This window comes from Cebus imitator, unplaced genomic scaffold, assembly GCF_001604975.1.
Source record: "Cebus imitator isolate Cc_AM_T3 unplaced genomic scaffold, Cebus_imitator-1.0 Scaffold162, whole genome shotgun sequence".
In the NCBI taxonomy this organism is placed as follows: Eukaryota; Metazoa; Chordata; class Mammalia; order Primates; family Cebidae; genus Cebus; species Cebus imitator.
Genome location: NW_016107477.1, coordinates 1,299,235 through 1,323,000, shown reverse-complemented (window position 1 = coordinate 1,323,000; position 23,766 = coordinate 1,299,235). Strand labels below are relative to the sequence as shown.

Sequence of the window (23,766 nt, the reverse complement as noted above, 5' to 3'; positions counted from 1 at the left end):
AATAAAGATTCTCTAGAGTGAAGTTAATAGGGAAGAAGAAATCAATAGAGAAAATCAACAAAAACGAAAGTTCAGTTTTCGAATATGTGAAAAAACAATTGACAAACCTCTAACTAGACTAAAAATAAAAAGAGAGAAAGTACTTAAATAGCAAAAAATGGAATTAAATTGGGGACTTTATTACTAACCTTCAGAAAAACAAATAGCTTAAGAGAATATTATGAATAATTATAGTCCAACAAGTTTAATAACTTACGTAAATTAGACAAACCCCTAGGAACTTAAAAACTAACAAACTGACTCAAGAAGAAATAGAAAATCTGAAAAGAACTATGATGAATAAGGAGATTGAATCAATAATCAAAAGCCTTCCAACAAGAAGAGTTTAGGACCAGGTGGTTTCACTAGTGAATTTTACCTAACATTTAAAGAAAAACTTAAGCCAATCCTTTTCAAACTATTCCAAAATATAGAATATAAGAGGGACTCATTTAAGGAGGCCAGTATTATCCTCATGTCACAAGCAGACAAAGACACTTCAAGAAGAAAAAAACTATAAGCCAATATCCGTTATTATTATAGATGCAATAATCCTCAACAAAATACTAGCAAACTAAATTCAATAATATATACCATGAACAAGTGGGAATTATACCCAGAATGGTTTTATACTCAGTATGCAAACATAGTTTAACATAAGGAAAACAGTAATATAACATACCATATTAATAAAATAAAGAAGAAAACACAATAATTTCAATGGATATAGAAAAAGTATTTTTTTTAAGTTCATCATCCTTTCATGATAAAAACAGTCAGAAAACTAGGAATAGAAGGAAACGTCCTAAAAGTGCTAAAAGGCACTTGTGGAATTCCTACAACTAACTGATGGTACTCAAAGGTGAAAGGTTGAAAACTTTTCTGCTAAGATCAGGAAAAATAAATATATTCTCACTTTCACCACTATTATTCAGCTTTATATCAAAGTTCTAGCCAGGACATTAGGCAAAGTAAATAAATAACATTCTTCCAAAGTAGAAAGAAGTAAGTAAAACTATCTCTGTTTGCAGATGACATGGTTCTATGTATAGAAAACCTCAAACACACAGCCAGCAAAGAACTATTAAAGCTATTAAACAAATTCAGCAAAGCTGGAGGGCACAAGAGTAACATGCAAAAATCAGTTGTATTTCTTTTTGTCAGCAATGAACAATCTGAAAAAGTAAATTGGGAAAAAGTAAATTAACTAAAGAAGCAAAAGGTCTATGCACTAAAAACTGAAAACCAGTACTGAAAGAAATTAAACACCTAAATAAATGAAAAGATATCTCTTTTGATGGATAGTAAGACAATATTATTAAGATGCTCATACTATCCAAAGCAATCTATAGATTCAATGCAATCTCTATTTAAATTCCAATGATGTTCTTTCCAGAAATGCAAAAGCCAGTTTTAAAATTCATATAAAATTGAAGGGATCCTAAATTGCCAAAATAATCTAGAAAAAAAAAAGAGAACACATTTTGGGGGCTTATACTTCCTGATTTAAAAACTACAAATCCACAGTAATCAAAACAGTGTGGTATTGGTATAAAAAAGAGACATAGGAGCCAATGGGCTAGAATAGAGTCCGGACATAAACCCTTACATATATGGTCAATTGATATTTAACAAGCATGCCGAGAACATTCAATGGGGAAAGAGTAATCTCTTTAACAGGTGGCACTGGGATGACTGGATGTGCACATACAAAAGAATGAAGTTTGATCCTTATCCGACACCATATACAAAAATTAACTAAAAATAGAAAAATGGCCTAAAACTATAAAACTCCTAGAAGAAATATAGTGACATTAAATTTGGAAATGATTTCTATATATGAAACCAAAAACATGGGCAACAAAAATAAATAAATAAATAGAACATCATCAAAATGTTAAAAATCTTTGTACATCAAAGGGCATTATCAAGAAAATGAAAAGATGACCTACAGAATGGATAAAACATTTGTACATTACTTGCTAACTAAGGGTTTAACATTTAGAATATATAAATAAGTCTTACATCTCAAGAAAAACAACCAAAACCCAACTCAATTAAAAAATGAGCTAAGGAATTGAATAGAAAATTCTCTAAATTTTCTAAATAAGACATACAAATGGTCAAAAAGCATATAAAAAGAACCTCAACATCACTGATCTTTAGGTAAATGCAAACCCAAACCATAATGAGATACCATGTCACACCCTGTAGGAAGCCTATAATGAAAAACAAATTTTAAAGGGAAAATAACAAGTGGTGTTCAAAATGTGGAGCAATTGCAACCTATACATACTATTGTTGGAAATATAAAATGGTTCAGCCACTGTGGAAAACAGTTTGGCAGTTCCTCAAAAAGTTAAACAGAATTACCATTTGACTTAATAATTCTATTCCCAGATACATGCTCATATTGGAAACAGAATTTTAAACGAAATCTATACATGTATGCTCATAGCAGCATTATTGACAATAGCCAAAAGGTGGAAATAACCCAGTGTCCATCAATGGATGGACATATAAAGAACAAGTGATAGGCCAGAGGTGCTGGCTTACACTTTTAATCCCAGCATTTTGGGAGGCCAGGCAGGAGGATCACTTGAGTCCAGGAGTCCACAACCAGACTTAATCCGTTCAGGGAAGATCACTTAGAGGGACCTCATCTCTACAAAAAATAAAATAAGATATAATGAGCCAGGTATGATGGTGCATGCCCATAGTCTCAGCTACTAGAAAGGCTGAGGCAGGAGGATCACTTGAGCCCAGTAGGTGGAGGCTATAATGAACTGTGATCACATCACTTCACTTTAGCCTGGGTGATGGAGGGAGACCCTGTCTCAAAAAAAAAAAAAAAAAAAAAAAAAAAAAAAAAAAAAAAAGAGAAAAGAAAAACAAAAGTATGTAATATATCTGTACAGTGTCATGCTATTCAGTCATAAAAAGGAAAACAAATACTAATAACATGCTACAATGTAGATGAATTTTGAAAACATGCTAAATGAAAGAAGGATTCACAGTAGGCCAAATATTGCATAATGTCATTTATATGAAATATTCAGAATAGTAAATCCACTGGGACAGAAAGCCCATTAGTGGTTACCCAAGGATGGAAGGTTGGGAAGATGGAAAGGACCTCTTCAATGAGCATGGAGTTTTATTTTTGGTAATGAAAGTGTTTTTGGAACTAGATAGAGGTGGTGGTAGCACAACATTGTAAATTTACTAAATGCTATTGAATGGCTCACTTTAAAATGATTAATTTTATGTTACATGGAATTTTACTTTTATAAAAATAAAGAACAGTGGGAGAATAGGACCAGAGACTAGAGGCAGTGAATTCAGACAGTTTTAAAAGGAATTTTGCTGTAGATAGTAGTGGAGAAATGAAACTGTGGTTGGTAGAAGTGGAGTAAATAGTAGGTTTTGTTTATTTTCAGATGGAAGAAAAATATTTAAAATGGCTCTTTGCTCACAAGAACTATGCATACCAAAGCTGATGACAGTCCAGGCACAGTGGCTCACACCTGTAATCCTAGCACTTTGGGAGGCCGAGGCAGGTGGATCATGAGGTCAGGAGTTCAAGACCAGCCTGATCAATATGGTAAAACCCTGTCTCTGCTAAAAATACAAAAATTAGCTGGGTGTGGTGGCAGGTGCCTGTAATCCCAGCTACTCAGGAGGCTGAGGCAGGAGAATCGCTTGAACCCGGGAATCAGAGGTTGCAGTGAGCCAAGACCATAGCACTCCAGCCCGGGTAAAAGAATGAGACTCTGTCTCAAAAAGAAAAAAAAAAAAAGAGGTGGGGGCTGATGACAAAGGAGTGGGAGGAAAGAATCGCTGGGAAGACATCCCTGAGTACGAGAGGGGCTGCCTGCTCCAATATTTACCCTTCACAATACCTGTAAGGTGATCAGAAACTGAGACAGCCTTGGGTAAACAAAAGGATTAACCGGAGTTAACCTACATTGCATAACAAACTCAAAGAGTTAAATACCATGAAGTACATAAAATGTGTGAGTATGGCACTGTTGTTATGATGTTACTTGTTCCTGCTGTCTTGAGTAGGTCTCAGTCCAGTGTGGGTGGGGAAACAGCTGAAAAGGACCTGTTTTTCCCTTTCCTGATTCCACAGCTCATTGGCCTACTTCTTGATCTCACACTGGTTGATATCACCTCATGCCAGTCCACAAGTAGATGGTTACTAGCTTTCCTTTTAAAAATGTTTATTTGGTGTACAAAGAATTAGTATGTTTGCTTTCATTGAATGGATGCCTTGGATAACCCATTCGGGGAAGATCACTTAGTTCAACTTAATGAAACCCACATCCTTTGCACACTGGCGGCACATAAAAATAGGGCACACTTGGCTGGGCGCAGTGGCTCATGCCTGTAATCCCAGCACTTTGGGAGGCCGAGGTGGGTGGATTACAAGGTCAAGAGATCAAGACCATCCTGGCCAACACAGTGAAATCCCATCTCTACTAAAATACAAAAATTATCTGGGCGTGGTGGCGCGTGCCTGTAGTCCCAGCTACTCAGGAGGCTGAGGCAAGAGAATTACTTGAACCCAGGAGGTGGAGGTTGCAGTGAGCCAGGATTTCACCACTGCCCTTCAGCCTGGCGCCTGGCGAAAGAGCAAGACTCTGTTTCAAAAAAAAAAAAAAAGGAGCACTCACAAATGTGCATGTCATCCTTGCATAGGGGCCATGCTAATCTCTGAATAGTTCCAGTTTTAGTATATGTGTGGCCAAAGACAGCCCTAATTACCGTCTCTTAGTAGAAACTGTGTTCTGTGTCTGATTTGAGTTATCTAAATTTAAGTCTTCAAAGTTTAGATGCCTTTAGTCCCAGCCATATAGAGTTTATCATGGAATTTCCATTACTATCATTTTTCAGTTCCTGTGGCATTTTACACACCATGTTATATGTACAGCTCTAGAGATGAGACTTTATCTAAATATGAATGCCCTCTGTAGATGCCTACTGCAAAATGCTGCTGTCACCAAATTATTCCCATAGAATGTTTCCTCAGCCAGATTGGGAAATTGCATGTGTGTCTGGGGGGTGACGGTGGGGTACAGTCCTAGTCCTTTCTGGGGTTACCAGGGTGTCACCCTCCAGGTTCAGTGCCAACTTGAAGATTCCCCCTGCCTTCAGTGTTTCAGATGTTCTTTCACTGTGTCTGTTTTCTAGATCTAACACGTGCCTCTTGACTATGAAAATTAAGTTGGAAAATTCTCTATTTAGAGTTTCATGAGACTTTATTGGCTTTATGCCCTTAAATGGGGGGTTTCACCTGCAGATTTGTGGAAGAGCTTGTCCTGGGGCAGATCACACTTCATCATTTTCTAGGGATGATTCTGAGCATGGTTTGTCCTCAGAAGCCAAAAGGTGCTTAGTTACTGCCTTCTTAGACATTGAGAGGTATTGGAATTTAATCAGCAACGAATGATTCCAAACTGATTACTGTGATGATGCCCAGTGGAAATCACAATTACTATCTCTATGAAGTAATTTTTTTTCTCCATTGTATATGTTATCGACTCTATGGGTGCAATGACTCACGCCTGTAATCCCAGCACTTTGGGAGCCTGAGGTGGATGGATCACTTGAGCCCAGGAATTGAAGACCAGTCTGGTCAACATGGTGAAACTCTGTCTCTACAAAACAATACAAAAATTAGCTGGGCATGGTGGCATGTGCCTGTGGTCCCAGCTATCCAGGAGGCTGAGATGGGAGGATCACTTGAGCCCAGGAGGCTGAGGCTTCAGTGAGCCATAATTGTACTATTGCATTTCTGCCTGGGCAATAGAGTGAGACCCTGTCTCAAAAAACTTACTATTAAAATTAATAAAAGCATATTTTCCCTACATAGCAATAGAGGTAGCACAGAAAGTTTTTTTTTTTTTTTTTTAATTGGAGGAGGGACACATCATCACACAGAGAAAAAACTAAAGCTGGAATACATACATTTACTCCCACTTTTGTTCTTTATTTTAATTTAAAAAAAAATAGAGACAGGATCAGCCAGGCACGGTGGCTCATGCCTGTAATCCCAGCACTTTGGGAGCCGAGGTGGGCGAATCACGAGGTCAGAAGATCAAGACCATCCTGGCCATGGTGAAACCCCATCTGTATTAAAATACAAAAAATTAGCTGAGTGTGGTGGTGCGCATCTATAGTCCCAGCTACTCAGGAGGTTGAGGCAGGTGAATTGCTTGAACCTGGGAGGTGGAGGTTGCAGTAAGCCGAAATCGTACCACTGCATTCCAGCCTGGGTGACAAAGCAAGACTCCATATCAAAAAANAAAAAAAGACAGGGTCTCACTCTGTTGCCCAGGTTGAAGCTACTCTTCCACCCTGACTCCCCAAAATGTTGAATTACAGGTGTGAGTCACCACGCCAGCTCTGAAATACATTCAATAATTTAGTATATTTCTGGAATTCAGTCTTTTTTATTATATGGAAGCTATTTCAATAAAATATCTTACGTTCCTAGTTTTAACAAAGGTGAGTATAGTGACCAAATTCTACTGTGAATCTGAATATCTTTCTTCTAATTCGTTGTGTCATTAAAATTTTGTTTGGAATCAAAAGAAATTTTCTTTTTAGTCTTCACGTGGCTCATAAGAAAATTCCCTTGGATTCAACAAGAGCATGGAGATTAGTTCTGATTATACACTGAAGATCCTACACAAGATTTAATCACAAAACTAATTAGAAAGATAATTAACAAATCATTATTAACCCCACATGAAAGACAACTGAAAATAACTTGCTTTTCATTGTGACTAAAGTCTAGAGTTTCTTCATCATTGGTTAGTTTTTCTAATCTGATTGCAGAAACCAAAAATAAATGCAAAAATTGGATGCTAGTACAGTATTCAAAGATGGTATTGTTTTAGGACAAATAAAACTGTGAGTCAACAGTCTAGTGATCTGCGATCATTCACATTTAATATTGAATGTTCATGTTAAAATTCTGCAGGTTTTATTTAGCTGTAGGCTGAATAACTCCACTTCATTCATCTATTTTCTCATATGACACAGAAAAGAATCTAAATTTATCACAAAGTTACAAACCCAAAGCCCTACCCCATGAATTAAGAGCTGAGGCATGCCAGTCATGACATTGAGCTTGTCTCAGTCCCATTAAGTGGTTGCCCCTGGATGGGCAAACGCGGAGCATGCTGACAGATCATCAGGGTTCACAAAATTGGCTCTGAAACATTTCTTTTTAATTTGACCACTTTGGAATTCCTATTAAGTTAAAAATATTTAATTGGCATAATAATTGCATGTACTAATAAGAGACATAGTGACGTTTCAATACATAAAATGTATAGTGATCAGACAAAGTAATTAGCATATTCATAGTCTCAAACGTTTATCTTCCTTCAGGATACCTTCAGTATCTTTCTTCTAGCTATTTGAAATTATGTAATGCATTATTGTTAACTATAGTCATCCTACAGGGTTTAACACTTAGTTTTGCCGTTAGCTTGTCTTCTATTCTCTTGTCCACAGAACCAAAACAACTTGATAAGCTAATCTTCTGCCCTTCCAGATCTTGACCTCTGGCTTGTTCTAGTTGGAATACAAGTCTGCTATATCAAAAACCAAAATAACAGTGACTTCAACAAGATAGGGCTGTATTTCTACCTCACATAACAGTGTGAGGGTGAACAGCCCAGAGCTGATACATTGCCTCTGTGGCGTTGAAGACCTAGATTCCTTGCTGTTATTCTGTTCTCCTGAACACATGGCTTCCATCCTGTGGTCTGCTAGCTCCTGCTTCTGTCTACTTTCCTGCTGGTTGGGAAGGTGAACACCTTTCCCTTCCCTTTAGACACACAACACAGAAGTTGCACGCATTACATGGACACACGTTTTGTTGGTTGGAATTCAGTTCCAAGGCCACATAGAGATGCAAGGAAACTAGGAAATGGAGTTTTTGGCTGGGTAGCCATAGGCTAGTCTTAAATTGGGGGTACAAGAAGAAGGAGAGAATAGACAAAGGGAGACAACTGGCTGTCTCAGCTACAGATTCTGTTTCCTGGTTATTAGCAAGTATCCCTTGAGAGTGGTGTCTCCATGAACGAATGTTTTCATGTTAAGTGGCTGTCTGAGCCCAGCTCTGGGGATTTTGCGCACTTAGGTATGGCCTCCACACACAGCCCATGGCAGGTCTAGCCAGGCCCAACAGGTATAGTCTGGACACAGGCTATATGTTAGTAGTGGATCTCTGATATAAAGGCATGGTCTAATCATGCAGAATATCATAACATCTTCTCTGACATTTCCATCTTGAACATTTAGATATTGCTTCAGGATAAATGTGTGATAGTTTTGCTTGTGAGGATGCAGCGAAGCAAACATCTTCTGGCAAGCTTGCTTTGCCAGAGAGTTACATTATGAGCTGTTGGAGGCCAAGAGAACAGAGAAAGGAATGGAGATCCCACAAAGTGGCCTCGATGGAGATTGTTTGGGTCACTGAATGGAAATGTACAGTTGTCCAGGAACTGACTGCTTCAGGGCTTCCAGCCACTTGGAGTGTGCTGAGAGCAGGTGGGCAGCTGCCAGTTTAATTTTTGGTTGAGTGGGAACATTTGGGTCTTCTGAAAGGTTACAGAGCCCTTTCATGAGGGCTATGAGATCACCCCATTCCAAAACTGCTTGGGCTATGCTTAGTAGAAAATCTTGAACTGTTCCCGAAAATGTAGGAATGACAAACCATGGACCTTTTAATAAAATTAAACATAGCTATCATATAAACTTTTATTCCCAGTCCGTAATCACTAAGTTATAATTAAAGTTTAGTTGGGCTTTCTAGGGTCTTGGGAACCATGGCATGGCCAATATTTTCCTTCTTTGGAATGAAAAAGGAGGCTGGATGGAAAGAGGCCCCAAAGATTTTTTTTATGGAACTAACTATAAAGCTAAGTAAGAGTCCTTATATAACTAAAGAGTGCACCATATATACCAAGAATTCCTCCAAGGAACTTGGTGACCAGTCTCCAAATCCACCCTCATTTGCACAGAGACTGAGGATCTTTTTCTTTAGGAGTTATTAGTAACATCTTCAACTGTCTTGCCTGATCTATTCTTAAAGCAACCACCTAATACATAATTTTAATTAATTTATTTTTTGTTAGAGGCAGGGTCTCCCTCTGTCACCCAGGCTGGAGTGTAGTGGTACAATAATAGCTCACTGCAGCCTCAAACTCCTGGGCTTAAAGGATCCTCCCAGCTCAGCCTCCTGTAGCTGGGACTGCAGGCCAGTGCCACCACACCCAGCGATTTTTTTTTTTCTTTGTAGAGACAATGTCTTTCCATCATTCCCAGGCTGGTCTAAAGCTCCTGGGCTCAGGCGATCCTCCTGCCTTGGCTTCCCAATGTGCTGGGATTACAGGTGTAAGCCACCATATCTGGCCTAATTTTAATTTTTAGTAACTCAATTTAAAATATAAAGGCCAGCCTGGGCACAGTGGCTCATGCCTACAATTCCAGCACTATGGGGAGCCAAGGCAGGAGAACTGCTTGAGGCCAGGAGTTCTAGATCAGCCTGAGCAATGTAGCAAGACCCTCTCTCTAAAATATATATAATGTATACACACACACACACACACACACACTCCTACATAGCCGTCCAAAAAATGTGTGTGAATGGCAAGAGTGAGTCAGCTTTTTAAAAAGAATAGATTCAGCAGCTGTGATAAAACTAAAACAGAAAATTCACTGAACATTAGTAACGAAGCATACATTTAGGACCTTTTAGATTAAATGTTAATTAATCTTACTCATTTAAGTTTGGGAATAGCTTGAGGTATTCAATTTGGAATCAGAAGGGACTGTATGATCTATTTTTTTAAAATGGTAATTAAAAAGTGAAGATAAAAGTGTGGTCACAAGAAATAGATGACGGTTGCAGTTAGGAACATTTAACTTGATTTAAAACAATGAAACCAAAGGAGGGCTAATGAAAATAGATTGTGTGTGGGTTTTTTTTTTTATCATCTGCCTGCATGACGAGGCTGTCTGTTCCTTGCTCTGTGTTTTTTTCCCTAGAAAACAGTTTGAAGAATGACCCAGGTAGGCATGAGACAATAACTCTCCTAAAATATAAATTTGTTTTAATAAAGACAACAATTCAAGCTATAAAAGGTCTAGAAAATATTAGAGAAATAATTACCCGTAATACCATTCCCAGAGCACTGTTAATGTTTTATTTTTGGTGATTTTCTTTTTAAATTATGCGTGTTTTATTATACTCATTCTTTCAATACAGTAGTGAAGAAGACTAAAAATATCCCTGCCCTCATGATGCTTGCCTTGGTAGAGAAAGACTGTGAACAAATGAGTTAATTATGTACTGTGATTGAGCTGATAAGTGCAAGGGAGAAAATAAAGCAGGCAGAGGGAGATGGGTCGGTGAGGTGCTTTGTAATTTTAAAAAATGGTGTCAGGATACAGCAGAAACTGAGAAGTGACTTTTGTGCAGGGGCAGGAAGCAGGTGTGGCATTTGCTGTGACAATACCTGTGGAAAGATCCAAGCAGGGGAGTCTGAGATGGCCAAGGCCTGCTGGGGAGCTTGCCTGGCAAGTCTGAGAGACTCCAGTAACACATGGCCCAGTCCCTTAGAGATGGGGTGGGCTGGGTGGTAACCTGCCTCTGCAGCCAGGCTGCCTTGGTGACCCACAGGTATGGTGTTCACTTACATCGCTTCATTCTCTTAGTCTTTCTACCACTCAGAGTTTTCCCTGTTTTTCATTTAGGCCACAAGGATTTTCATGGGTTGTTTTTTTTTTTTTTTTTTTTATGTTTTTGAGACAGGGTCTTGCTCTGTGGTCCTGGCTGCGGTGCAATGGTGCAATCACAGCTCACCACAGCCTTGAACGCCTAGGCCCAATTGATCCTCCTGCCTCAGCCTACTGAGCAGCTGGGACCCTAGGCACATGCCACTGTGCCCAGCTAAGCCACAACAATTTTTGTTAAGATTGTATATCCAGGAATACTGTCTATTATTGTATCTGTCTACTATTTATTATGAAGAATAAAAGCTTGTTTTAATAACAATTTTTTTTTAAATGGCTATTGCTAACATACCTGAACACTATTCATTTTAGTATATTTACCTTGTATATAAATATTTCCTTGAATTTTAAAAATTCTCATAATTTTCCATTTGATTGTTTTACTACTTCGAGGATTAAAATGATGCCATCTACAAGGAACAATAATTTGATTATTTTCTTTTCTTTACATACACATCTAATGTATGTTTCATGCTTTCTTGTAACTGTCAAAAATTACCTAAAATATTAAATAACTATCATAGTATTGGGCTCCTTTATTTTATTCTGGATTTTCATTAGATTGTTTCTAGTAGTTTACCATACAACTTTTTTCATTATCTATACAGATGATTATTTTTAAAGTTCTAAGTATTGATACGATGTACCAAGATGCAAGCATCTCCTAAAACTGAACAAACTGTCCTTGATATGATGTTTGGTCATGAAGGGAACCTATGATAGATTCAGTGTTGGGTTGCCTTCAGGTATCATGAAGGATGTTCACGCCTATAGTAATGTTGCAGTTTTCTTTGAGAAGCAGGAATTTGAGCAGCATATTAAATAAGTAGGATTTTCTTTATAGGACCCCAAACTAGTCAATATAAGACAGAAACAGTACAAGTAAAGGACATAACCATTGTGATGAAGCAAGAACCATCTGATTCAGGGAGGCCCCAGGAGAGGGGAGGGAGAACGGCAAGCTGTGTGTTCTTCCCTAGGAGTGGCGTGGAGCTGCCACAGGGCAGGCATATGTCCCTGCCACACTCCACTGAAGAAGAGCCACTGTAGAAGGATGGCGGAGCAGAATGGAGCAAATCCCGCTGTCCTGCTCATGGAGTCAGAGTACTAGGGCTACTCCACAATCAGTTTGGGATTTTTGATAAAAGATCATTCTTCATTCTTCAGTTTCCGCAGCCTCTGGCACTCGTTGGCATAATCAATATTTGTCTGGCATTACGCAGCTTGGGAAAGTTTAACTTTGGAGGGCTGTGCTCTGAGCACATGGAAACACATGTCACCTGTACAGGGTATCATCACCTGTAGGCCCTGTAGACAGACTCTGGGCTATGAGTTACTTTTCTTCTAGCAACAATTCTAAAGTTTCCTACAATTGCTTAGAAAATGTGCCCTGGGGAGACCGGAGGAAAGCTTTCTCCAAGGAAGTCCCTCCAGGGAGACACTTACTTTGTTCTAAGGTAATTTAATGGGTTTTAAAAAGTTGCTTGCTGACAGAAAGATGGTGAGAAGGTAAATTGGATTAATCCATCCAATGAATATTTATGGAACAGGAAGCGGGCACCATACCAGACTTGGAGAACAAAGTCTAGACGTAGTTAATGAGGTAGGCGGGAATCTTTAAGGTCTCCACTCATCTTGTGCCCTTCCCCTACTTACTTTCTCTTTCTTTCCTACTGCAGGCTGCCTGTGACTCACTATATTTTAAGTTTCTTTTGAGCACACTGAGCCTGATATGTAATAGTAGAAATAATGATAACAACAGAACTAATAACGAATATTTACTGAACATATACTTTGTTCCAGCCAGTGTTCTAAACACTCCACGTGCATAAACTATACTCTCCCGGAGACCCATGGGGGCTGCTGCTATGATTATTACGCAATATAAAGCTGCTGCCTCAAGTTCACAGGGATGGGAAGTATCAGAGCCAGGATTCCAACTTGACCTCAGTTTTTCTAGCAAATAGTTCCTGAGCCTAACTCCCAGCAATGTGAGGTGGGTACCTGCAAGTATGTTTCAGGAAGGAATGCAAAGCAAAGGTTAATTCAGTGGGACAATTAAAGTGCTGCTTTCACTCTAGTCTCTACTTGAAAAAAAAAATTTTATTTTTGGTGTTTTTTTTGTTTGTTTGTTTGTTTGTTTTTTGAGATAGAGTTTCACTCTTGTTGCCTAGGTTGGAGTGCAACAGTGCCATCTCGGCTCACTGCAACCTCCACCTCCCAGGTTCAAGCAATTCTCCTGCCTCAGCCTCCAGAGTAGCTGGGATTACAGGTGCGTGCCACCACACCTGGCTACTTTTTGTATTTTTAGTAGAGACGGGGTTTTTCCATGTTAGCCAACCTGGTCTCGAACTTCTGATCTCAGGAGATCCACCTGCCATGGCCTCCAAAAGTGCTGGGATTACAGGCATGAGCCACAGGCACAGCCAAAAATGTTTTAATTTCCATTAACCTATGGGGTCCAAGGACAATATTGTTCCATGTGCTGATTGTGTGGTGGTTAAGTCAGGACAAGCTTTTTGGGTATCCATCACAAGAGTAACATACATTTTACCCATTAAGTAATTTCTCATCATACACCTGACTCCCACCCTGGTCTCTACATTTAGAAGATAACATACAAAAACAAACAAACAAACAGAAAATGAAAGTAACATACAAAATTTGGCTGAAACCAGAGAAAACAATAACAGCCTCAAATTAGAAGCTTATGAAAATTAGGGTGTGTCAAAAATAATATTATTAAGAGTTTGGATTATTTGATTCGTGGAAGAGCAGGCACAGGATGATCTGGGTGTTTTCAAGTACACAAAGACTCTCTTACAGGGCTCCGACGAGTGATTAGCCATTGCTACAGAAGGCATAGTAGAAGGCTGAGCCATCTTTAAATGGAAACAGTAGCTAAGATATAAGGTAGTGCTTACTGACGGTTACGGGAGACGCACTGGAAAACCTGCAAAGGGACACGGGGGAATGTATGAGATTTAGAGAAGAGGGCATACATTCCAGATGGTTAATGTGACATCCTGTCAAAGATTTGGACAAATGAGTAGTTTTCACAGTGTTTTTGTGCAGCCTTAGCAGTTAATTTATTCTCCCTCTCCCCACCTTCTCCTCCCTCCCTCCCTCCCTCCCTCCCCCGCCCCAGGTTCTTACCATTTGCCAGTTTCTGTGCACGCTACCCATGTCAGTCCAGTCTTCACAGATTTTATAGTCTTAATGTGGCGGACAGAGAAAAATGATTTCCTAATACATAGAAAACTGCCTGGCTGGATATTTTGATAACACCCTCATCCACCCCAATGTCCCCTACTTTCCTTCTACTAGGCCAAGCATAGCCCACCCTTACTCATTATCTCAGAAAAGGCTTGGCAGGGCAGAAAACCAGAGATGGTTCCAAATCTGATTGCTTTTGTAAAATAAAAGAATAAACCCTCAAGGAAGGATGATGCCCTACTGTAGAGGAAGTAGTTAGAGCAGATAGTCCTACAAATAGGAAGTGACTTTTTTAGGCTTGGGGGAAGGAGGGGGCGAACTGTGGTCCCTGGAGGGAGCCCTGTTAGAGGTGACTAGACTCCTAAAAGTGTTTGGGATCCCAAGAACAGAGGGATCCATGATCTTCACCCCATTTCAGGGACCCTCTGGAGGACAGTGAGACCACAGAGGGAGAAATAGTGCCAGAAGAATAGCTCTGCTTTTTCATCCTGTTCATAGACTAGATTTCAAATAAACGAAGGCTAACGTTTGGAAATCATGCTGCAGGAAATCATTTCCTATATGGCCTTATTCTGGGCAATGCATGCTTCAGTCTCAGGCTAAATTAACCTTAGGATATTTATTTTCACGCCACACATGCACACATGCTCCAGGAGCCCAACCAGCCCCACACATATGTGTGTTTCTGTGCTGAGTTTCCCCTCCTGAGCTTACGCCTGCTCTGTAGTGGCGGGGTGCACACATCACCCCTGGTGAGCCCTTCTCCTTACTTCTCTGAGCCTTTGAACACTCTTCCCTCTTAGCTTTAATTACGCCTGTTTACCTACCTTTGCATTGATGGATTGTTCCAGTTAGAAATACATCCACAAAGTATTAGCTTATGTGGTATTTGATTAATTTACATTTTCAGAACAGCGTTTTTTCTGAGACAACCGTGATAAGAATCATAGTATTTACTCAATGTTTACTTTTTTTTTAAACCAGGTATCATGTTAAATGTGTCAAAAGGATAATCTCACTTAATCCTCATAATAAACTAAACAGAGCAGACATTTTTATTATCCTCCTACTACAGAGAAGAAAATTAAGACACAGGAATGTTGGGTAATTTGCTCAAGTTCACGCAATTGATAAATGGCAGTGGTGGAATTTGGACGCCAGTAATTTGATTCCAGAATCAACCCCTGTTCCTGGGAAGAGAGGAGTGGTCAGGGAGCTTTAGACTCTCTCCCATGCCCTTCTGAGGCTGAGTGAGGAGGCTCCAGAGTGTGGTCTGAGAGGCCAAAATAGATGCCTCTTTATCAACTAAGATGACCCCTAAGGTTAAGGAAACAAAAATTGCCTCTGGGTTAAGGGGTCAGGGCCTGGCTGGCATGGCAAATTTCTAAATTCCTTTGGCTACAAGAAAAAACACACTCCTACTAAACTTCCTAATACTTGGAATTATCAGAAAAATCCCAACTGGGATTTGCTGCTACGACTGCGTGGACGGGGCGTGGCCTTTCAAACACTCTGTACTGATAAGCAACTGTGGACCTTAAGCCAGTTTCAGCAGCTCATAGAGGCCGTGCACAAAATGTCTTTGTGTCCTGGAGTTCACTTTTTGATGTAAAGAGCCAATATCCCACCTCATTTTAATGCTAAAACCCTGCCCCAAGGTGAGCGTGGGATGTATGTTACGTGTTTGTTTACCCACTGCACATGTGCTTGACTCCCCTCATAAATATGTGTTGTTTTCCCCCAAATCTCAACTTTGCTGTGTGATAGAGGCCCTGTGAGATGTAAAACCCAACTCACCCCTTTCCTCTTCAACGAGAGAAAACCTTCGACACATGCCAGACTGTCTCTTCCTGGTTTATTAACTGGTATCACCAATAAAGCTCTCCTTTCTACTAGGTAGCCATCCTGGTGGTCCTTCGCGAGACAGGGGATTGTCTTAGGCCTGCCTTGGCCTACACCAGCCCTACCATCACCACCGCACCATAGCTGCTGCAGAATTAAAGGGCAATCTCAAGTCCTGCTTGCTTTAGCAACTTTCCTGAGCCTCACAAATGACCTCTAGCCTGGGCTTTCCAAGTTTTCTGAGAGCTCTACCACTAAGCCCTCCCACTGCACTCAGCTTTTGGAGCTCACTTGGTCTCAGTGGAGGGCCGTGAAGCCCAGGGCTTCCTCCTCAGCAACACCTCCAGGGCCCAGCCCAGGGAGCTCTTTTCTATGCTAGGCGAAGAGGCTTGCTATTCAAATCTGCTTCCAGGTTGTACTTGGACCAAGCATTTCATCTGTCTTTCCACCTCCTAAAAGCAAAATACTCTGAGTTCTCCATTCTCTGGAGCACAAAAGACCTATATCTAGCAGTCAGAAAGGGGAGGAGCAAGGAATTCAAGAAAAGAAATTTAATGATGCACCAAAGGACTTAATATGGCAATTATTATCCTGCCACATAAACTTTCATTTTGATATGGTATATGCCTAGTTCTGTTTTCTAGCAGAAAGAGCTTAGCTTGTTTTATATATTTATACTGTTGATAAGAACCTTTATCCTCCCCAGTGTCCATATCATATCTTATTTACTATCTGGGTGCTTGGGAAAGTATGTTAACTTGCATGTGTAGAAAAATTACTCATTACCATGTTCCTGTTTATGTATATTGAAGGATGCATTTGGGAAAGAAAGCAAATGGTTAATGATTAGTTATTAAATGTGCATATGAAGTTGCATACTTTCACAAAAGAAAAATACCATTTCAACTCTGTTACAGCACATGGGTTAAAATGTAGTGGAGCAATGATTACCGAATCACCAGGGGTTCACTCTAGGTCCCCTTGCTCACCACAGAGAATGCCAATCACTGAGACAACAAGTATTGCTAGGTGTATTAGGCCAATCTTGTGTTGCTATAAAGAAATACCCGAGACTGGGTAATTTATAAGAAAAGAGATTTAATTGGCTCACAATTTGGCAAGCGGTACAGGAAGCATGACACTGGCATCTGCTTCTTGGGAAGCTTCAGGGAGCTTCCAATCATGGTGGAAGGCAAAGAGGGGGCAAGCATGTCACATGACAAAAGCAAGAAAAAGAGAGAGTGTGGAGAAAGGTGCCACTTTAAAAAAAAAAATCAGATCTCCTGTTAACTCAGAGTGAGACATCATTATTCTCAGGGGATGGTCCAAGTCACTCATGTGGCATCTGCCCCCATGATCCAAACACCCCCCACCAGGCCCCACCTCCAACACTGGGAATTTACGTTCAACATGAGATTTGGGCAGGGACAAATCGCCAAACTATATCACCAGGGAAGAAGGCTTTTTATTTGGGTGACATCAACTGGGAGAATAGGAGACAAGTCTTAAATCCATCTCCTCCATGAACTAAAATTGAGTGTCTCTATAGCAGAAAGGAATGTAAAACAGGAATTAGGTTGGGTAAAGAGGAGAAATGAGGGGCCTGGCATCTCTTCATCTGGATATGGTAATCTGGTGAGTTTCAGGCCCTTGACAGAGGATTGGTTTCCTGAGGAAGGAACTCAGATGGGACAAATATAAGCTTCGAGTTTTAAGACTAGGAGGGTCAATTTCTATATTTATTTAAAAAAACATAAATATCAGCTCTATGGGACAATTAAGATGGTTTCACAAGCAGTAAAAATGATTAAGTAATATTTACTGTCTGTACTAATATTTATTTCATTCTTCAAAAATGCATGTAACTTGTTAGTATTTTTTTCAAGAAGTTAGCTTTGTTTACAGAAGCGTTTTTAAATCTTATGGTTTAAATTTTCTAATTTATACAGGAAAATGAGGGACAGAGAATTTAAGTGACTTGCCCAAGGTCATTCAGAAATCATGATCTTCTGTCTCCCTAGGCTAATCCTTTTCTTACTATACTGTGTTGCTTCTTATGTCAGATTTAGAGTATTATTTATGAGGAAGTGTTGTTTAAGGTGTGTGTCAATATATCTGCTAAAGGAGTAGTGGGGAAAAAATTGTAACACAGAGACAGAATCCAATTGGTTAGTGTCCTTTGCCATATTGTCTACTGACAAAATTCTGCAGAAATGTCATTCACAGCCATTCAGAGACATATTCCAGGGCTGTATATGCTATAAAGGATATGATCAGCATCTAATGGTACTTTTATTTTTTAACACAGCCTATAGTAAACAAAATAGAGTCATTTTTCTCATACATAAAAGTAAACTGGATTGAGCTATTTGATGTTTTCATCCACTTTCAAAAATAATCAGTGATGCAGCTCTGAAGAATGAGAAGTAAACCATGTATTACAGTATCATTTTTTTTTGGAAGAATTAGCACATCAGAAAATGTATCCCAGGGAACATAAATTGACTTGCTAAAAAACATAAAAAACAAAAAACAAAACAAAAAAAGAAAAGAAAGCAAGAAAGCAAGAAAAAAGAATAAATGGGGATTCTACTTTAATGTGTGAAGAGGGGAGAAGCTGTAAGGTGCCTGGGATGGTGACGGATAGTAAGGTTTCTGAAATAGTTATCAGAGTTCCAAAAGATGATAATTTTGAGTGTATAACAGTAACCTATTTATAACAAGAGAGGGAAGAGTTCAAAGATTTGAAATACCATAAAGGATGTTTCCTGCTGAAGAAATATCAGTTTGAAAAAAAAGATGCATCTTTTCTAAATTAGTAAAGCCCTTTTCTCTTTGCTAAATAGATGAAGAAAAAAATCTTTTTGCCAAAGAAGGAACTGGGAAGAAGCATTGAAGAGAGCAAGGAGAAGAGCTGGTGGAAATGACACAGCATCAGGACATACCAGCTCCCCAGCACTGGAGGGGCAGAAATGGCAAGAGCCCTGCACTACTTCTTCATTGGTGAAGTGGGGATAATATTCTTCCCCTTAAAGAGCTGTTGTGAAGATGAGATGAGGAAATGCACATGAAAGTGCCTGGTTTACAGTAGGAATTCCAAGAATATATGCTTAAGTACACACACAACCAAATTTGAATGCAATCCATTGATGTCCAGTCATGAACTTGGTATTTAGGTAAGGACTACTATTAACTATTTAGGCCATCAGTTATAAAAAAAAAATTCATTATAAAACCATTGCCCAATGAGACAGGTGTGGTTTGGAAGTGATGGCTGGCACCCAAGCAACTCTTTTGGACCATAAAGTAGAAGTGATGTGTTGAGGATGGCAGAGCAAAATGATAGAAAAAACCTGGTCTCTGATAACTCCGGAGATATTATACAACCTAGACAGCCCAACTCTGGTCCACAGTTATATGGGAAAGTAAGCAACTTCTCTCTTGTTTTAGCCACTATCCTTCCAGAATTTTGGCATTTAAAGTTGAGCCCAGTCCTAACTTAGTACAGTGCCTATCCAAAACGTTTAATAAATCATAGCTATATAATACAGAGTTCAAAACTCAAAAAAAGTTGTGATAAAAATAATATTTAGGACAAACATTTTCAGCAAGGTTGCAGGGATACAAATTCACAAAAATCTATTGCATTCCCCTACACAAGTAACAGAAAGCTAGAAAATGAAAGTGATTTCATTTGTGACAAAGGCAAGATTTTTTATTTTTATTTTTAAAGTGAAATACAACCAGGTACAGTGGCTCACACCTGAAATTCCAGCACTTGGGAGGCTGAGGCAGGAGAATCACTTGAGCTCAGAAGTTTGAGACCAGCCTGGGCAAATGGCAAAAACCCATCTCTATTTAAAAAAAAGAAAAAAGAAGTAAAATCCTCATGGGGAAATAAAGGAAGATAAGAAAAAAGAGATTTGATTATCTCTGTGAAGAAAGAGAAAAAACCAGAACAAAGAGAAAAATTTTATACTCCTAACTAACCTGACTAAAAAGACAAAATTAAGAGACCCAGTAGAATTAGTTATAACAACAATAAACATGTAGCGAACTTACAAGGTGTCTAACAGTGTTTTCAGTGCTCAAAATATATTAACTCATCTACATACATTAACTCAAGCGTCCTAAAAAGTAGACAACATTACTATCTGTGCATTTCCATATGTGCTTTATGGAAAAGGAAACTGAAGAACAGAGAAATGAAGTAGCTTTCCCGAGGTCCCAAACACACTAGAAGTTTCTCTTTATTAAAAGGTGCACACATATGTTTAAAAATAGCCAAATCCCCAATGACCTAGATAAAAATTCAGTTATATGTTTATTCTGTCTCTGAAATGTATATAAATCTCTGAAATGTATATAAATCCATGAATATTGAAAAATAGAGCCTAACATTAAAGATGAATATACCTATTGGATAAATTCAATTATAGAGTAAAATATGACAAATAGGAAGGACATCGATATTTTCATATCACAATTTAACCTTAAATACTCTTTTTTTTTTTTTTCAGACAGAGTCTCGTTCTCTTGTCCAGCCTGGAGTACAATGGCACAGTCTCAACTGTAACCTCCACCTCTCGGGTTCAAGTGATTCTTCTGCCTCAGCAGCTTGAGTAGCTGGGACAACAGGCATGTGCCACCACACCTGGCTAATTTTTTATATTTTTAGTAGAGATGGGGTTTCACTATGTTGGCCAGGCTGGTCTTGAACTCCTGAACTTGTGATCTGCCCACTTCAGCCTCCCAAGGTGAAGGGATTACAGGCGTAAGCCACTGTGCCTGGGCAAATATTCTTTCACTTCCCATCAGGATGATGCACTACATTCATTCTTTGAAGCTAACTCCCTTACCTTCAAATGGTTAACAAATCAATAAACAATAAAAATGTAAAACCAGAAGGAAAATCTGGGTTCCTAAACAAGTAAAACCTTTCAATGGATAAAAACTCAAAGACAAACTCAGAGCGATGATTAGGGATGAAGACAGTCACTAGCTGTACTCCAGGACTGGAATCAGGAAGTGATAGCCAGGAAGCTCCGTTTCCCAGAGGTGGAGGGAGTCTGAGGTGCTCACTCAATGCAGAGGGACCAGAGCAGGCTGGGGAAGGGCTCCCATGCTTCTGAAAGGAGGTGGAAGAAAAGGTTCTTTGTTCATACTTTAACCTGCCAATTCTAGCAAGCTATGGGCTTAGATAGGCAGGGAGACAGACACAGCCTGGAACCCAGGAACAGAACTATGCCAGCCATTGGATTTAGGAATAGATATGGGCTATCTCCAACATTCCCAAGACATATACGAGAAGACAATATTTAAAGCCAGCCATTCTTTTCAAATTGACCCATAAAATAAATGCAAGTGTTATTTTTTTCTGGAACTTGATAAACTGATTCTAAAATATATATGGAGGAGTAAAATATCAAGAATCGACATAAAAATTTGGAAGAACAAAGAAGGGAACTATTTCTAAGACTAAAGTTTGGTGAAAAACAAATACACCAATGAACAAGAAAGACCCCCTTTGGGGCTATACAGCACAGTGTGTATGTATATGTATATGTATATGTATATGTATATGTATATGTATATGTAGGTTGTGCTTTTGGGGCTTTCTTCTTGTATATATATATATGTTACACACACAGACACACACACACACACACACACACACACACACACATATGTGGAAGTTAGATATACGAAAGAAATAACAAAATAGTGGGCAAAGGAAACTAGATGGGGAAAGAATCACTTAATTCAGTAAATGGTCTGAGAACAACTGATTATCCATGATGGAAAAAAGAGTAGCTCTCTACCACCTACCCCATGAACAAAAATCAGTCAGTCCTCAGGTTTGGATTCAACACTTAAGTGTGAAAATCAAAATATAGAAACATACCTTTATGACCTTAAGCTTCTTAAAGAAGATGCCAAAACCAAAAGACATTTAAGATAAATGTAACAACTTTAAAACAAAAAACTTCTGTGTATCAAAAAACCACTATACACTAAAAATCTAAGCCATAGATTAAATAATATATGTGTGATGCACATAATCTACAAAGGATTTGTATTCAAAATGTGTAAAGATCTACACATTAAGAAAAATGACAAAACAATTCAGCAGAAAAATATTCCAACTACGTGAATGGGCCAGTGACAAAGGCAGAAACTAGGAAGGTATAAAAGATATCAGCTTCACTTGCCATCAGGGAAATGTAAAATTGATATTGGTGACAAAATGTGAAACCTGCCAAGCCTTGGCAAGAATGGTGGAGCAGATACTCCAGGTCAGCCGGCGAAACATCTCCAACCCCTGTGTCCTTGGCTGCCCCCTACTAGAGTCTGGCCTCCCTTCTGCCTGGAGGAGGCCAGGAGTTGCAGCTGTGGGTGTAGGAGTGGGCTGAAGAGTGCTGGGAAGCTTTGTCTCTTCTACCATCTCTCTCTTTGTCCTCCTTTGAGCAGAGAAGTGATGCCTCATGCCGCTGCAGCCTTCATATAACCTTGGGAGACGAGCGTGAAGATAAAGCCAAGCTCCTCACAAAGACACCATTTCTGACCTTATCGATCTGCTCCAATGGTAGCAGCTGCCTGTCTCCAAAATGTTACGTGAGAAAAGGCAAACTCTTATTAAAGGAGTCACTGTTAGTCAGATGTCCTACACATGCAATGAAGTGCATTCCTGATTGATACAGATGTAGAGAAAATGAAACCCCTTTCCACTGTTGGTAGGAAAGTCAATAAAATGTAGTGATTTTGTACAGCAATTGGGCAGTAGGAATCAGCTGTATCACTTCTAGGAAGTGTAAATTTCACTTTTAGGTATATGCATAGTATGTGTGGATGTGTGTATATACAGTGTATGATGATGCATACATGGGGACACAGATGCATACACATATACATATCATAAATGCATATGTAAATATAAATATATGAAGAGGAGAAAAAGATGCAAGAGAATGTTCAGTTATAATTTGTAATTTCAAACAATTAGAAACTGACATGATCTTCAAACAGAAAAAGATAACTAACTTGAAACAAGATACAGCCATTAAATACACTAGATGTACTGTTTCAAAATGAATGAAACATAGCATAATTTTGATATAAAAAGAAAAATTACAAGATGACATGTAGAGAAAATACCACTTAAGGGCCAGGCGAGGTGGCTCATGCCCGTAATTACAGCACTTTGGGAGGCTGAGGTGGGTGGGTCACAAGGTCAGGAGTTTGAGACCCTCCTGGACAATATGGTGAAACCCTGTCCCTACTAAAAATACAATAATGAGCCAGATGCGGTGCCATGTGCCTATAGTCCCAGGTACTCGGGAGGCTGAGGCAGAAGAACTGCTTGAACCTGGGAGGCAGAGGTTGCAGTGAGCTGAGATTGCACCATTGCACTCCAGCCTGGGTAACAGAGCATTTCGAGATTCCATCTCGAAAAAAAGAAAAAAGAAAATAGCACTTAAATAATGCTTGAAAACATGTAAAACATGATATTTTTGGTTTGTACATATATGTAGAAATAGTATAAAAATGTGAGTGGTCATAATAAACATGACATTTGGAGTGATAGTTAGCTCTGGAGAATTAGGGAAGGGAACTGAGCTGGAGGGGGTTCCAAAGGGGCTTCAGTTACATCAGATGTATTTCATTTCTGAACCTGCCTCGTTTGCTCATCAAAAACTAAAACAAGGCCACATGTGATGGCTCACACCTGTAATCCTAGCACTTTGGGAGGCTGAGGCAGGAGGATTGCTTGAGGCCAGGAGTTCAACACCAGCCTGGGCAACATAATAAGACTCCCTCTCCTACAAAAACTAAATTAGAAATAAACAAAAATAT

At 39.2% G+C, this 23,766-nt stretch overlaps 1 pseudogene; it reads right to left on the bottom strand.

Moving 5' to 3' along the window:
- Positions 1-4,695: 4,695 nt before the first annotated feature.
- LOC119473496 lies at positions 4,696-4,796 on the bottom strand (annotated as a pseudogene).
- Between the last annotated feature and the right edge of the window lie 18,970 nt (positions 4,797-23,766).